The following is a 13,876-nucleotide window of genomic DNA, read 5'->3' as shown; positions in this document are numbered from 1 at the left end:
TTTGCGAGAGAGAAACCTCTCCATTAGAGTTGATCAATGGCTAAGACTTGGTTACGATTTGTAAGCCATCCAAAGAGAGTTGAGGGTGGAAGTATTGCTAGAGTTGTTTACAAGGGCCCCACAAAAGAAGCTAACATTGAAGGTTCCTAAATAGGAGAGCGTCCATATGAGCCTGTTAAGTGCAATGGTATTTGTGTAAAAATTCAAAAGGAGCCTGTGGAGAACTAAGAATTTGTGGTTTCAATATCATTGAGGGAACCTTCGAAAAGTTGGGTTCCACAGCAGCAGTTGATTAAAGGGTTCGAAAAATTGAGCAACACGAGCTATTGGCAAGTTGGATATCAAATAAAGCTGGAGCCACCTGTCTTTAAGGGGACAATTTCCAATCCAAAGGTCACACTCAAACAAGACGCTATTTCCACGATTCACCTTGAAACTAGCATTGGAGAGAAGAAGTTGGTGAGAGTACATAGATGCTTTTATAGAAACCCGAGGACCTAGAAGTCACTCTGCTCTGCGAGAACCTGGAGACAGAGTTCGTGCGTATTTTTCCATATTGACACTCCTCCACATAGACTCTGAATTAGTAGCATAGCACCACTACCACTTCCCAAGACAAGCCAGGTTCATGAGCCTAAAGTTTCGTTTCCTTGACCACCTTGGTGTTTCGGGGTGCACACAAGATCCCAAGCCACAAGATGAATATTCCTATGATGCTTGTTACCAGACCGCAAGAAGGCTTTCATAATATTTCCAAAGAATTAACAACACTACTAGGACTGAAAAAGACAGACATGTATTAAATGGGTAAATTGGAGGGGATGGCCCTAATAAGGGCCATAAATCCCGCTAGAGATAAGAAGTGTCCTTCTATGTATGTTTTCAATGACATGGTCCCAAAGAGACTTATTAGGCTTGCCTATAAAATGGGGAGACCAAGCAGTGAGTCCATAGTGCATTGTAGCCTGGAAATGAGGGCCAAAAGGGTGTCAGGGTGCACATGGATCCCCATCAGTTTGGAATCATCTGTCTTGGTCGACATCCCTGTGGAAACCTAGAAGCATTTAAGGAATATAACCAAAGAGTGTCCACTTCTTAAGGAGAGGCATCACATAACACAAGGGTATCATCAGTGTACTCATCATTGTCAAAGTCTTTTCCCAACTAATTGGGGTCGGCTACACAAGTCCGGGTCTACTATTCTGCTCTATTAAGGGTCATACTTCAATGAGGTCATAAGCCCCCATATTTTTTCTCACTACTTCCAACAATGTCCTTTTGGGCCTACCCCTTGCCATTTTTTAGCCTTCCACTTGAACTAACTCACACCTCCTAGCAAGTGTTGTACTGGGTCTGCACCACACATGGTCAGCCCACCTAAGTCTACTCTCTCTCATCTTATCAACTATTAGTGCCACAACTAAATTGTCCCGAATGTATTCATTTTGAATTTTATCCTTTCTTGTCTTGCCACTCATCCATCTCAACATTCTCATCTCTGCTACACTCATTTTTTAGGTATATTATTTTTTGACCACCCAACATTCTACCCATTAGAGCAAAGTTGGTCTCACAGTTGTCCTATAAAATTTGCCCTTCAACTTCATTAGTATTCGACGATCACATAAAGTTCCAATTGCACATCTCTACCTCGCCCACCCAGCTCTAATTCTATGTGCTATATCTCCCTCAATCTCTACATTTTCCTAGATTATCCACCCACTTTTTCGTATTTCTTAGCCGTCAAGCTTAACTACTTCCTCGTCTCTACTCCTATTATTACTAATCTTGCATTCCAAATACTTTGTCCTAGTCCGGCTAATTTTAAAACTTTTAGATTCTAGAGCATCCATCCAAAGTTCTAAGTTTGTGTTGACTTTGTTTCGAGTCCCATCGATCAAAACCATGTGTCATTTGCGAACAACATGCACCACGGTACCTCATCTTGTAAGTGCCTAGTTAAGTCGTCCATAACTAAGGCAGAGGTACAAGCTCAATGCTAACCCTTGATGTAGACCTATTGTCACTGAAAACTCACTCGTCTCTCCATTAGTTGTTCATACACTAGTTTGCGCTCTATTGTACATATCTCTCACCAAGTTGATGTAGTATTTGGAGACTTCTTTCTTTTCCAACACCCACCAAATCAAATCTAAAGGCATTGTATTATAAGCTTTCTCTAGATCAACAAAGACCATGTGAAGGTCTTTTCCCTTCGTCCTAAACTTCTCAATCAGTTGTCTAAGTAGGAAAATAGCCTTGATTACTGACCTCCCTGGCACAAACCGAATTGGTAATGATGCATTCATTTTATGCCTTAGTCATTGCTCAATCACTCTCTCCCAGAGCTCCATTGTGTGGCTCATAAGTTTGATTCCTTACTAGTTCGCACAATTTTGTATGTCTCATTTATTCTTGTAAATAGGTACCATAGTACTTTTCCTCCATTCGTCTGGCATTTTCTTTGTTCTCAGCATCTTGTTGAACAACTTGGTCAGTTAGTCAATTTCAATCTTCCCCATGCACCTCCAAACCTCTATCTGGATACCATCTGGTTCTAAAGCCTTTCCTATCTTCATCCTTTTCAAAGCTTCTTTCACTTTTGATATCCTAATCCTACGAATGTATTTCTGACCTATGCCCTCATTTATGCCCAACAGTTCCTTCTGCTGCTATGTTCCTATTGTGTTTGTCATTTAATACTTTTTTAAAATAAACTCTCCACCTTTCGTTGACTTCTTCGTCCTTCTTCAAGACCATTTGATCATCACTCTTAATGCTTTTAATATGGTTTAGATCCTAGCAATTTTTCTCTCATTTTTGCCAATTTGAAGACATCTTTTTCACTTTTTCTTGTTCCCAGTTTACTATATAGATTATTATAGGCCTTAAGTTTAGCCTTACTATTTGTTTAGTGTTTTTCTTAGCATACTAAAGATGGGAAATGGTGCTCCCATTCCTAGAAAAGTGAAAACCCTTCAAGCGAATCCTTTCGTAAAGCCTAGAGATGGATATACTGAAGACCTCAGTTATAATGGTCAAAAGAAAGGGGAAATAGGATCCCCTTGTCAAAGCCCAACGGATGAGCTGAAGTAACCACTTGGGGGCCATTGATCACCACCAAAATAAAGCCAATGATAGTGCCATGAATCTAGCATCTGTAGGGATTTCCAAAGCCCCTGAATCCCATTACATATCAAGAACGGACCAATCGTCATGGTCATAGGCCTTTTCCCAGTCAAGTTTAAAGATAAGACCAGAGTTTTAGAGAGATTGCACAAATGGGTAATCCCATGAGCTACCAAGGCCCATTGAGGATATGACGGTTATGAATGAAGTCACTCTGATTAAGGGGAAACAATGTTGCGCAAAACCAATTTAAGTCTAGAAGTCCACACATTCGTATGGATCTTGTAAGAGGAATGGAGAAGATTGACAGGATTCTATCATGGCCTAGGTTTGAAATGGCCTTACAAATTTCCAGGATGAGGGGGACTCAAGATTATCCACTTGAGTGTGGGAAAGAGAAAGAAAAGAAAGGTGCGACATGACAGACCGAGGCCTAGATTGGGCCGAGAAAAGGCTTTAGAAATAAGAAGAGAAGGCTAAAGCAATTTTGTGGAGTTCCAAACGAGATTTTTAGTCCACGGAGATGTTATGGATGAGACTTCCATGCTGTCAAGATATGGCCACCTTATGGAAGAAGGTGGTATTCGTATCACCAGATTTGATCCATCTAAAACGTGAGCACTAGAACCAATAAAACTCTTCCTTCCTAAGAAGATCATCTAAGGATGAGTGTGCCTCAAACCTGTGGGCGACGGCCATCTCATCAAGAAACTCAGATTCTTCAAGAGAATCAAGGTTTTGGATTTCCGCCAAAAGAGAGTTCTTGGAAGTGAAGTCAGATTAATGATTTGAGCTCCAGGATTTATTGGATTTTGAGGAGTTGAAGAGTTCTTTATCATAGAAAGCCTTGCCAGCCAAACACTGAGAAGGAATTCCACCAATCCTTGAATGTGGACACAAAATCCAGTTTTTCAAGCCAAGCCAGCTTGAACCTCAAAGGCCTAAGGCCAAACATGGGTGAGTTGATTTCAAGAAGGAGGGGTTTGTGGTCAAAGGTTGATTAGAGAAAGCTCGAGAACGGTTTCTAGGGAATGACGTCTCCCATTCCTAGGAATCCAAAAAGTGATCCACCTTAGTTAGAGTTGGGTCGACAAAGTTGTTGTACCATGTGAAAGAGAAGTCCAAGAATGAGATTTTCAAGAGATTATGTCTAGCGATGAAATCTGAAAACTCTCATAGAGGGGGAAATCCTAAAGGTTCTGTTGGCTTCATGTAGACAATGAATAGTGTTGAAGTCTCGTCAAATCACATAAGGATCACGAGGCTAGGGTGCAATCTCACTAAGTACGTGGCAAAAGGATTCCCTACGAGAGGATCTATTGGGACCATAAAATGCATGAAATCTCCAATGAAAAATCATCCAACAACCGAGAGAGGAAGATGGAGACAAATGAGGTCATAACAATGACAGAGGAAAGAGAGTGCAGGGAGGGGTCCCAAATGAACCAGATACCACTGGAGACGCCAAGGGCTTCCAGTGCTTCCCATTGGCAAGGACGTCTACCCCAGACACCACGAATGAGGGGGAGATAGGGTCGGAGAATTTGGTTTCAGGATAGCCAACACCTCTGCGAAGAGTGGCATAAAAAGGAGAGGATAACCCCCTTATGTGAGGGTCTCCAGCACCCCTTATTTTCCAATTGAGGCACGTCATTGAGAAGCATTAGGGACAAGCCAAAAGTCCAAGAGAGCATCTAATTTGGTAAAAGGATGGGGTAGATTATGGGCATCTAACCTCGGAGAGGAGTTGTTGGAGACGAAGTCCGAGGAGAGGTTAAAGAGTTCACAAAAAGCTTCGATAGTTACTTACAGGCCACGGCACAGAGTTGATCAGTTGTAGCAAAGGGAAACCCAGCCAGTGTTTTAAAATGCGGGATGCGGTAAAAAGCGGTGAGGGGGCCGATGCGGCTCGATGCGGTCCGGATGCGGGTGCATCGCGACGATGCGGCCAATAAATATAAAAAAATTCTATAAAATCTACAAAAATAAGTTAATGCATAGAAAAAAAATATATAGGTGATATATGTGACAGTAGGTACTTTAGTTTAATGATTAACTCCAAAAATATTAGCGGTCAAAGATTTTGTATCCACTATCCCTTGATAGAAACTAGAAACTTGAAACTAGCTTCATAAAACATTCAACAATCAACAACCATAAGCACAAATTTGCAACCACAAGCTTTAATGTTACAAAATAATGATACCACAAACCAAAAGTCCATGTCACCATGAAGATTAAAGAGTTTTGAAGTCAAGCTCAAGAAGAGTTAATAGTTAATACAATCATCCTAGTCAATTTTTCAAATATTAATCAGAGAAGTCATCTTGAGAGTCGTCATGTGCATCATCAATATCACCATCGGCGGCCTCCACATATTATTCGTCCTTGGTCTCCTCTGAGTCAGCCTCCTCCTCCTTGACCTCTGGAGCTGATGCGTGAGTGCGACTAGACCCAACTCCTACTACTCCTCTACTCCTCTATGCTATAGTGTTAAGCCAATCTTCTTCATTAGCCCCTGTTGCTAGCGCGACATCGAGCCATGTAAGATCCTCACCCTTAAGCACTGTCCATTTATTTTGACTCCATTATGCTTTGACCATTTACTTTGACTCCATTGCTCTAAAGCAAACATGGTCCTCAAGGCACTTTTTTGTTAGGCTAGGCTTCGAAGAGTGAGAAATGACATGGCAAATCTAGTGATGCCCAGTCTCACTAACTCTCTCTTCTTTGTAAAAAATCTCATCATGCTTAGGACTATGGTGTGATTGTAAATAAATCCAACCATAAACATAGCTCTTAAAATCACTCCACTAAATAAAGATGTTGTACCCATTTACTTGAGCATAAGATTAACACAATGAGCTGCGCAAGGAGTCCAAAACATATGCGCCCTTTTCAAAGTCAAGAAATGCCCAGCTGCCGCATAATTGGTACCATTGTCAGTGACAATTTGTACCACATTTTTTGCTCCAACAAACTCAACAATCTTATCCATTAAGCCACATAAGTATGTAGTATCATGTGACTTGTCTGATGCATCAACAGACTAAACAAAAAAAGTACCTGTTGGACAATTAACCAAAAAATTAATGAATGCCCTCGACTTCCCATCGAACCAAGCATCACACATAATAGTGGCCCCATATTTCTCCCACCCCTCTCTTTGAGAAATCAAATTTTATTGACATCAAATACAACATCCTTCAACAAGGGCTCCCTAACCTCATGTAGTGAAGGAAGAACAAGTCCTGGGCCATACTGCCCAATTGCCTGGACCATAAATGCAAAACTATCGAGAATTATAGCATTAAAAGGAATGTCAACCATGTAAATCCACTTTGCAATCCACTTACATACCGACTTCCTCTGTTCTTTCTTGTATCTATTTTCAATTGTAGTTTATTTTGTTTTTCTTTCTCCCCTGAACCACAATTTCGGGGCAAGGAGTGAAAAAAACATCCATTGGCCCCTTAGAGAGAGGTGTTCTTTTCTCAACACTACCACCAATATTCATAACCCTCTTTTGAGACTGGAGTTCGAGTACCCTTTTGCCTCATTGCAACTTCAGATATATGATCATCATCATCATCAACATCATCATCAAATAATTGCATATCATCATGTAATTCTTTTCTTTTCATTTTTTTCTTCTTTTTATCTTTTTTCAATCTATCCATGTATTCTCTAATCTCCTTTTTTATTTTATCGGTAGCTTATGGGCATGCTCTTACATTCTTAGAAATTCCGGCTAAGTGTCCCTTTTATAGAAAAATACCATCCTTATAAGTATTTCCACAGAGCATGCAAATCACACAATTTCTATCTTTCAAATTCTTTAGTTTGGCATATTTTCAAGCCAAATCCTTATTATTAGAAGATTGGGAAGAGGACATTGCCCCAAAAATAAATATTACTGTACAAGGAATAAAAAGTTACCGGTTCTTGAAGCAGTGCTCGATTTCTTCACAGCCCTTGATACCCCCGATTTCTTGTCACAAATTCACCTAACCTTCCCCAATCAACAAGCAAAAGGTTCAAATCAAGATCCAAGTATCAAACAATACACAAATCCAAGATCTCCCATATTATTTTTTTTTCCTCGATTTGATCCCAAAAAAACCACTACAGTGGCTGTAAATGATCATTTAGGGGGTTTAATACCCTCCAAACTATTTCCCCCAAGTTTTGATGGTAAAAAATGACCATTTTACCCATCTTGAGGGGCACAACTGAAAAAAAAGGCGAAAAATTATGCGGGCATATGCAGTAGATGCGCTATGCGGCTCTGATGCGCTATGATGCGACCGCATAGCTCCAAACTGCATATGCAATCTTTTTCAATGCAGTGTTCACCGCATACCGAATGATGCGGCAGCATTTTAAAACACTAAACCCAACAAAGGAGAAGCCCATGTCATCCAGTATTTCACCAATGTGTGACGCTCCATGGTCGAATCTTTGTAGCTCAAAGGAGAGAGACAACTCCAACCGTGCAGCCTCAAGGTCACTGAAGATGCCTCCAGATTCCGAGTGGGTATCGCTGGTAGACTCCGAATGTGAGGAAAGCAAGCATGCCCCGAAGGACGTCGTGAAAGCGAGGAGGATGAAGGAAGGGGGTACTAAATGGTAGGAAGTGAGGCAGGATGGGGATGGGAACCAAAGGTGGTCAGTGGAGAGCAGGCGAAGATGGGCAAGGAAAAGACGAATGGGGAATAGGGATGGGGCCAAAGGAGGAGCGAGAAGATGATTAGAGGGGATTGGGCTTGGAAGTTCGTAGGGGAAGGGGGTATGGTCTAGGAAGAAGAAGAGCGAGGAGGTCTAAGAAGGGCTCAGAACATCAAGAGGTAGAAGAGGAAAGGATGGATGTATGGTGGTGATGTGGTGGAGGTGGTGGAGAGATAAGTTAGAATGTATCATTCTTGGTGACAAGAAACATTGAGCCAGGTGGAAGTTGGATATGGCAGACTTTAATTCAAGGGGGATGACGGATCAAGGAAACAAGACAAGATGATCCGATAGAGTTAAGAAAACGGGGGGGTCAAAAGGTACTGAGATGAGAACAAAATGAATCGACGTTGTGAAGGCGAGGAGGATAAATAATGGTTGGAAGTGAGGCAGGATGGGGATGCGAACCAATGGTGGTCAGTGGAGAGCAGGCGAAGATGGGCAAGGAAAAGACGAATGGGGAATAGGGATGGGGCCAAAGGAGGAGCGAGAAGATGATTAGAGGGGATTGGATTTGGAGGTTGGTAGGGGAAGGGGGTATGGTCTAGGAAGAAGAAGTGCGAGGGGCCCCAAGAAGGGCTCAGAACATCAAGAGGTGGAAGAGGAAAGGATGGATGTATGGTGGTGATGGTGGTGGTGGTGGTGGAGAGATAAGTTAGGCGGTATACTTCTTGGTGACAAGAAACCTTGATCCAGGTGGAAGTTGGATATGGCCGACTTTAATTCAGGGGGATGAGGGATCAAGGAATCAAGCCAAGATGATCTGATTGAGTTAAGAAAAGGATGGGGTTCAAACGGTACTGAGACGAGAACAAAATGAATGGCTAGTGGAAAAATACGAAGATGGAGGAAGGAGTGGGAATGGGAGGGAGGTGGAGATGGGGAGTGGAGAGGGGGCCGGGAGAATAATTTGTTGGAACGTCTAAGGAAATGGTTCCATGGTGGAGTGCGAATAGTGTGGCGGGAGTGTAGTCAGAATGGGGCAGAATGGGGTGAATGGGGGTGGGGTAAAGGGAGAGGAGGAAGCCTTTGGGACGGAAGGCGGTGGGAGAAGTAAGAGGGTTTATGACAGAGATGACGGTTGAAGTCAAGTCCTCGGGAAGCGAAATGGTCACCTCAATCTGAAAGCATGTGAACGAAATACTTGGAGAGAGAGAAGGGTGGATAAAGAGAGGAAGACAGAGAGAGAGAGAGACAGCGGGGTGAGCTAGGAGAGGGGTAGAGAGGAAGAAGGCAATGCGGAGATAGGGGGGGAGAGAGAGGAAGGTGGTGGGGTTAGAGTCTGGTCATCTCGAACCCTGTTCGAGGAATTTAATGCCTCGCACTAGGGCCTCAGGCATCAGAAAGACAACTACCTGCAAGGAACGTAGGGAGGCACATGATGGTTGCAAGATGACCTCGAGCAAAGGAAAGATGGCTGCTGACAAAGGCAAGACATCAATAAGCACAAGGAATTGAAGTGCGCCTCCAGGGCAGAAGTGGAGTAGTCATGTCGGCTAGCGTCTCGAGGCAAAGGATCACCGAGGGCATCCTCCTTGCAATGATGACTTCCTTAAGGAGGCGGCGACGGTGAATAGGTGACTCATGGGGGAGGCAATACATTGGCGGGTTGGTGCGGGAAAAAGGCCACATTGCAGGGCCTAGAGACTGAGAAGAAGGGGACTAAGTACATGGCAATTGATTAGGAGGGCTATCACTGAACGTGCAATCAGCCTCAAGAATTGAAGCCGAGGAATTCAAGGAGAGAGGAGGACAAGAGGGAGCACCCTATCTCTGCCAATCGAACAGCCCAAGGAAGCTTGAACAATGGCGCATTAGTCTAGTCCACCCCTCAGGATCATGAACATGAGTAGGATGGACCGCATTATAGTGAGCCGAAGAAAGGTTAGCTACTCCATGGTCCCTAATCGTGACACATGGGGTCGAGGTTCCACATACTGAGGATGCACAAAGACTTGTAACTAAGATCCCCAACCCTAAGGAAAGTAGACATAAGAATGCACTCAATTGAGAAAGACTGAACCAGGATGGATGTAAGCCAAGGAAAAGGACCCGAGAAGAGCGGCTCAAAAATCCCCCACACATAACCCCAATAGCCTAATACATCGTCTGGTGACAAGCATGAAATGGCATGTTATGGACATGGATCCAAAACCTAAATTGGGAGCATGACAAAATCCTAGGGCCACAAGATTTGAGAATCAATGTGGCGCTCTTGAAACAAGCTTCTCAAATGCAAGGGCTCCATCGCACAACTCTTTGGAAGTGAAAGACGGAAGATGAGTGCCATTAGAGAGATGTTGGCAAGGAATGAAGTCAGATCTCCAGAGGGACTTCGCTCATCTGAGGATATTCTTAAAGTCATGCATGGGGGGATCAAACACTATATCAAGGAGTTTTAGTTTTTGAGACGGTCTAGTCTCTCCTAAATAAAACTACCCTAAAAGTGGATCTCTTAGACTGCTTGCTCTTGGAAGAAAGAGAGTGCAGCAAGAATGGATAGGATCTAAATTTTGAAAAATGCATTGTCGCCCTGGGTAGCATGTGTTGAAACAAAAGGTTTGGAAGAGTTAAGTGAGGCTGAAGAGTTTTTACAATTTGAAAGCTGGATTGAGGTAGCAGGGGGCTTTATGCTCAAGCCAATTTAAGTGTATATAGTTATGGCATAAAGGTGGAGGGACGGAAGCAAGAAGTTGACTTAAGAGCAATATTAAGTATGATAGGTGGTTGGGCGCACCTATAATAATGGTATAAAAGAGGGGGGCAAGGCTAAGAGGGCCCGGATGAGGAATATTTCTAATAGATTGGTTATGGATCAGAGATCCACCCTCCCCCACACACCAACCCCCCCCCCCCCCCCCTCCCACTCTCCTCCAACCCCCCAACAAAACATCCTAGGGGGGGGGACGGGGGGAAGAGGCCTGCGACAATGGGAAAGAGGTAGACAACTTACCTTGAATGAAGAAGCAGAGATGAAAGAAGAGGCAGAGATTAGGTTCGTACTAGCTTAGATCAGAGATGATGTGTTAGCATACTTTTCCTACCCTACTTGGGAAAGGGCCTTAACATAGTAAGGGAACATTGTTCTTGTGAAAACTGAAAAGATCCCAAGCAGAACGTTTTACTTGAAGATGACTAGTAGGATTCTCTTTATCTATATCCAATACGAACACAACTATAATAAAATATAGTTGCATTGCTTGATGGCTATAAAATAAAGAAAATCGCAAGTATTTAAAGTGCACATCAAGACCCCAACGATGCGCATCAAGATCCACAATAGTAGGCATTGAGATCCCAAAATTTAAAAATCGAGATGCATTGAAGAACCCATGCCAAGACCATCAGAGCAAAATTTATAGCAGGATTGCCACCAAGGTTGGGAGATCCTAGCAACCATGATCCAAGTTGTAGCAAGCACTAATGCTCACTATAGGAAGGGGCCAACTGCGGCTCGTCACAGGAATGGGCCAACTGCAAGGTGGTGAGGGTGGGGGTTTTGGGTAAGCGGGATTGTAATAATTGGTGTCTCAAACTCTAACATCATCCAAACCCAACCAAAAGATTGTCAGGGTAACCCACAGTGGGGTCCCAACAATACAGTGAAAAAATTGGTGTCATTTGTTTCTTTCGACATTTTACACATGATAGAGCGGTTTTGGGAGTTGATATTCCTCCTTTGAAGGTGATGGGTGATCGGGTGTGAGTGCTCTATTAGATACCACTATACCGTTGAAAGGTTGGATTTGTTGGGGAATAGTGACAATCAGACTTTGTTTGTATCGGACAAGGGGTTTTGGTAGGGGTTAAGAACAAGGAGACTACCAAATGTTAGAGCTCACTGAGGCCCAAATTATTCCATCAAGACCCTCCCAAGGTAGAAAGAATCTTGAAGAAACTCGAGCATCGCAGCTAACTCTTGGATTTCATCATCACTTAATGGCCTTAAAAAAATGGGAATCCAAACAGTACCCCTCCAATGGCCTCAAATGAGGGGGAATTTATGACGCTAGAGTTGTTTGGACATCGAGTCCCCAACGTTAAGTCGCAAACCCATAGCTCCTTCCAAACGTGAACCATGTCAAACGCGCTCTTAACTTTGAATCTGACATTCTTCATGAATTTGGAATGGCAATGCTTTCTAATCTCCCAACACTAGGAGTTTCATTAGGGAACCAACCCTACTAATTCAATCTGTCTGTAAGGCAAACAATTGATTACCAGAGTTGGTCTTACTGCGTCGCAGAAAGCCACCACTATTTGCCCAAAAAGTGTGGTTTTACAATCTCATAGTTTCCTAATCCCCAACCCTCTATCTATTTTGGGTGTGTAAGCCTTTTCCCAACCTATGACCTTTTCCCAACCTATGAGATGGAATTTTCCACCTTGAACCAAAGGGACTTCATCATATCTTTTCTGTTAGTAGTTGACTTGTATTAATATCTATAGTATATTTAGTTAGTTATAAAACACCATTGAGTTGTACGTCTCAAAAAGGCAACCCACAAATCGGGTACTTGGCATATACAAAATCTGGGAAGTCCCGGTGCATAAAAGTACAAAGTGGAAGAGGGAGAGTTACTAAACTAGGGATGGTCCCCAACCATGGTGACGTACGAAAGATGATAGAGGGGATAGAGGAGAGAAAAGGTAGTGTGTGTAGAATAAAGAGGATGGATAGTGCATTAAAGAGGAGAGGATAAAGAAAATAGAAGCTAGCTGCTCATGGCCATCTTCGTAATAGTAGCATGGTGCTACTTCAACTGTGCTGTAGTCAGTGGTCAAAAATTCAGATCCAGCCACCTAGGTTGTTGAAGGGCAGTAGATTTCCAAGGACGCCCAAAGGTGCAGCAATGGGGTGAGGACAAAAGAAGAAGAAATGGCAAGACTACAAAGGCACTTCATTTAAAACAAAATGTTCTTTTTTTTATACATTGAGAAATTTTAGGCTTTTTTTTTTATGTTGTTAACTGTTGTATTAAAAAGACTGGAGTTACAAGAGGTATGCAGAGGAAGCCCACAGACCTGGCCCCATAGCAAAAAGAATAGACTACCCCAAAGGGGCAGCCCTATACAAATAATGGTTCGGGCCTAGTACCAAACCTGATAGGAGACGGTATCAAAAAACTAAAAGTCGGCTAATACATCTGCCCTGTACAACTAGGAAAATTAAGGAACCCAAAAAACAATCTATGAAAGACCCGCACTGCTGGATGACGCTCCCTCTTTAGCCAGTTGATCCACCAGGGTGATGGATTCCCTCTAGGTATGCCTCCATAAGACAGCCATAACCCTGCAAATGTGATTAATCTCATCAAAAATCGAAGCCAGATACCACGGTGGGGATGTCGAGCGTGCGGCCCAGGTGATAATGTTTCATGCATCTCCCTCCACAATTTGTGGTTGGGCCCACGTGGGGTCAAAGAGCTTTAGGCCGGTGAGGAGTGCCATAGACTCAACGTGTTGGGCGTCAGCGCGGCCAATGTTCTTGGAGAATGAAACCGAAAAGTTGCCAAGGTGGTCTCAAAAGACCCCACCGACTCAAGCTGAACAGGGATTTCCAAAGGAGCATCGGTCGAAGTTAAACTTTGTGAGGCCCTCTGAGAAGGAGGACCAGTTGCTTGATCTGGATACCCGAGGCGATTGGGTGTGGACGATGTCTTTGCAACGGTGAAGGAAAGTTGTGGGCGAGACGCCTCAAAAGGTCTTGTGGTTGGAGGCCCAAAAAATGAGGTGATTCTATGGAATAGGGACGGAGGTTCGCACTTGTTCCCTCGGAAGACCCTCGAATTCCTCTCCGTCCAAATCACCCAAATCGTGGCCACAACGGAGATTTTCCAGAGAAGCCTACCAGCAGTTGGCCACAGAGCGTCCCTTGAAAGAATGAAAAGTATCGATACGGAGGGAGGAGTGACCAGGAAAAGCCAAAGAGACGGAGGAGTAGACTCCAAAGCTCGTGGGCCTGTCTGCAAAGTATAAAAAGGTGGGGGTTCGTCTCTTTCTCACTGGTACACATCAC

General features: G+C 43.3%; 1 protein-coding gene across 8 annotated transcripts in view; it reads right to left on the bottom strand.

Moving 5' to 3' along the window:
- The window catches only part of YAK1 (YAK1-like protein 1), a 59,055-nt gene that overhangs the window by 19,815 nt on the left and 25,364 nt on the right, over window positions 1-13,876 (bottom strand). The window lies entirely within an intron of this gene.

The sequence above is a fragment of the Amborella trichopoda genome, chromosome 3 (genome assembly GCF_054954075.1).
Source record: "Amborella trichopoda isolate Santa Cruz 75 chromosome 3, AtrichopodaSantaCruz75HAP2 v2.0, whole genome shotgun sequence".
Lineage (NCBI taxonomy): Eukaryota > Viridiplantae > Streptophyta > Magnoliopsida > Amborellales > Amborellaceae > Amborella > Amborella trichopoda.
Note: the sequence above shows the minus strand (reverse complement) of the source record. Positions and strands in the feature narration are given on the sequence as shown.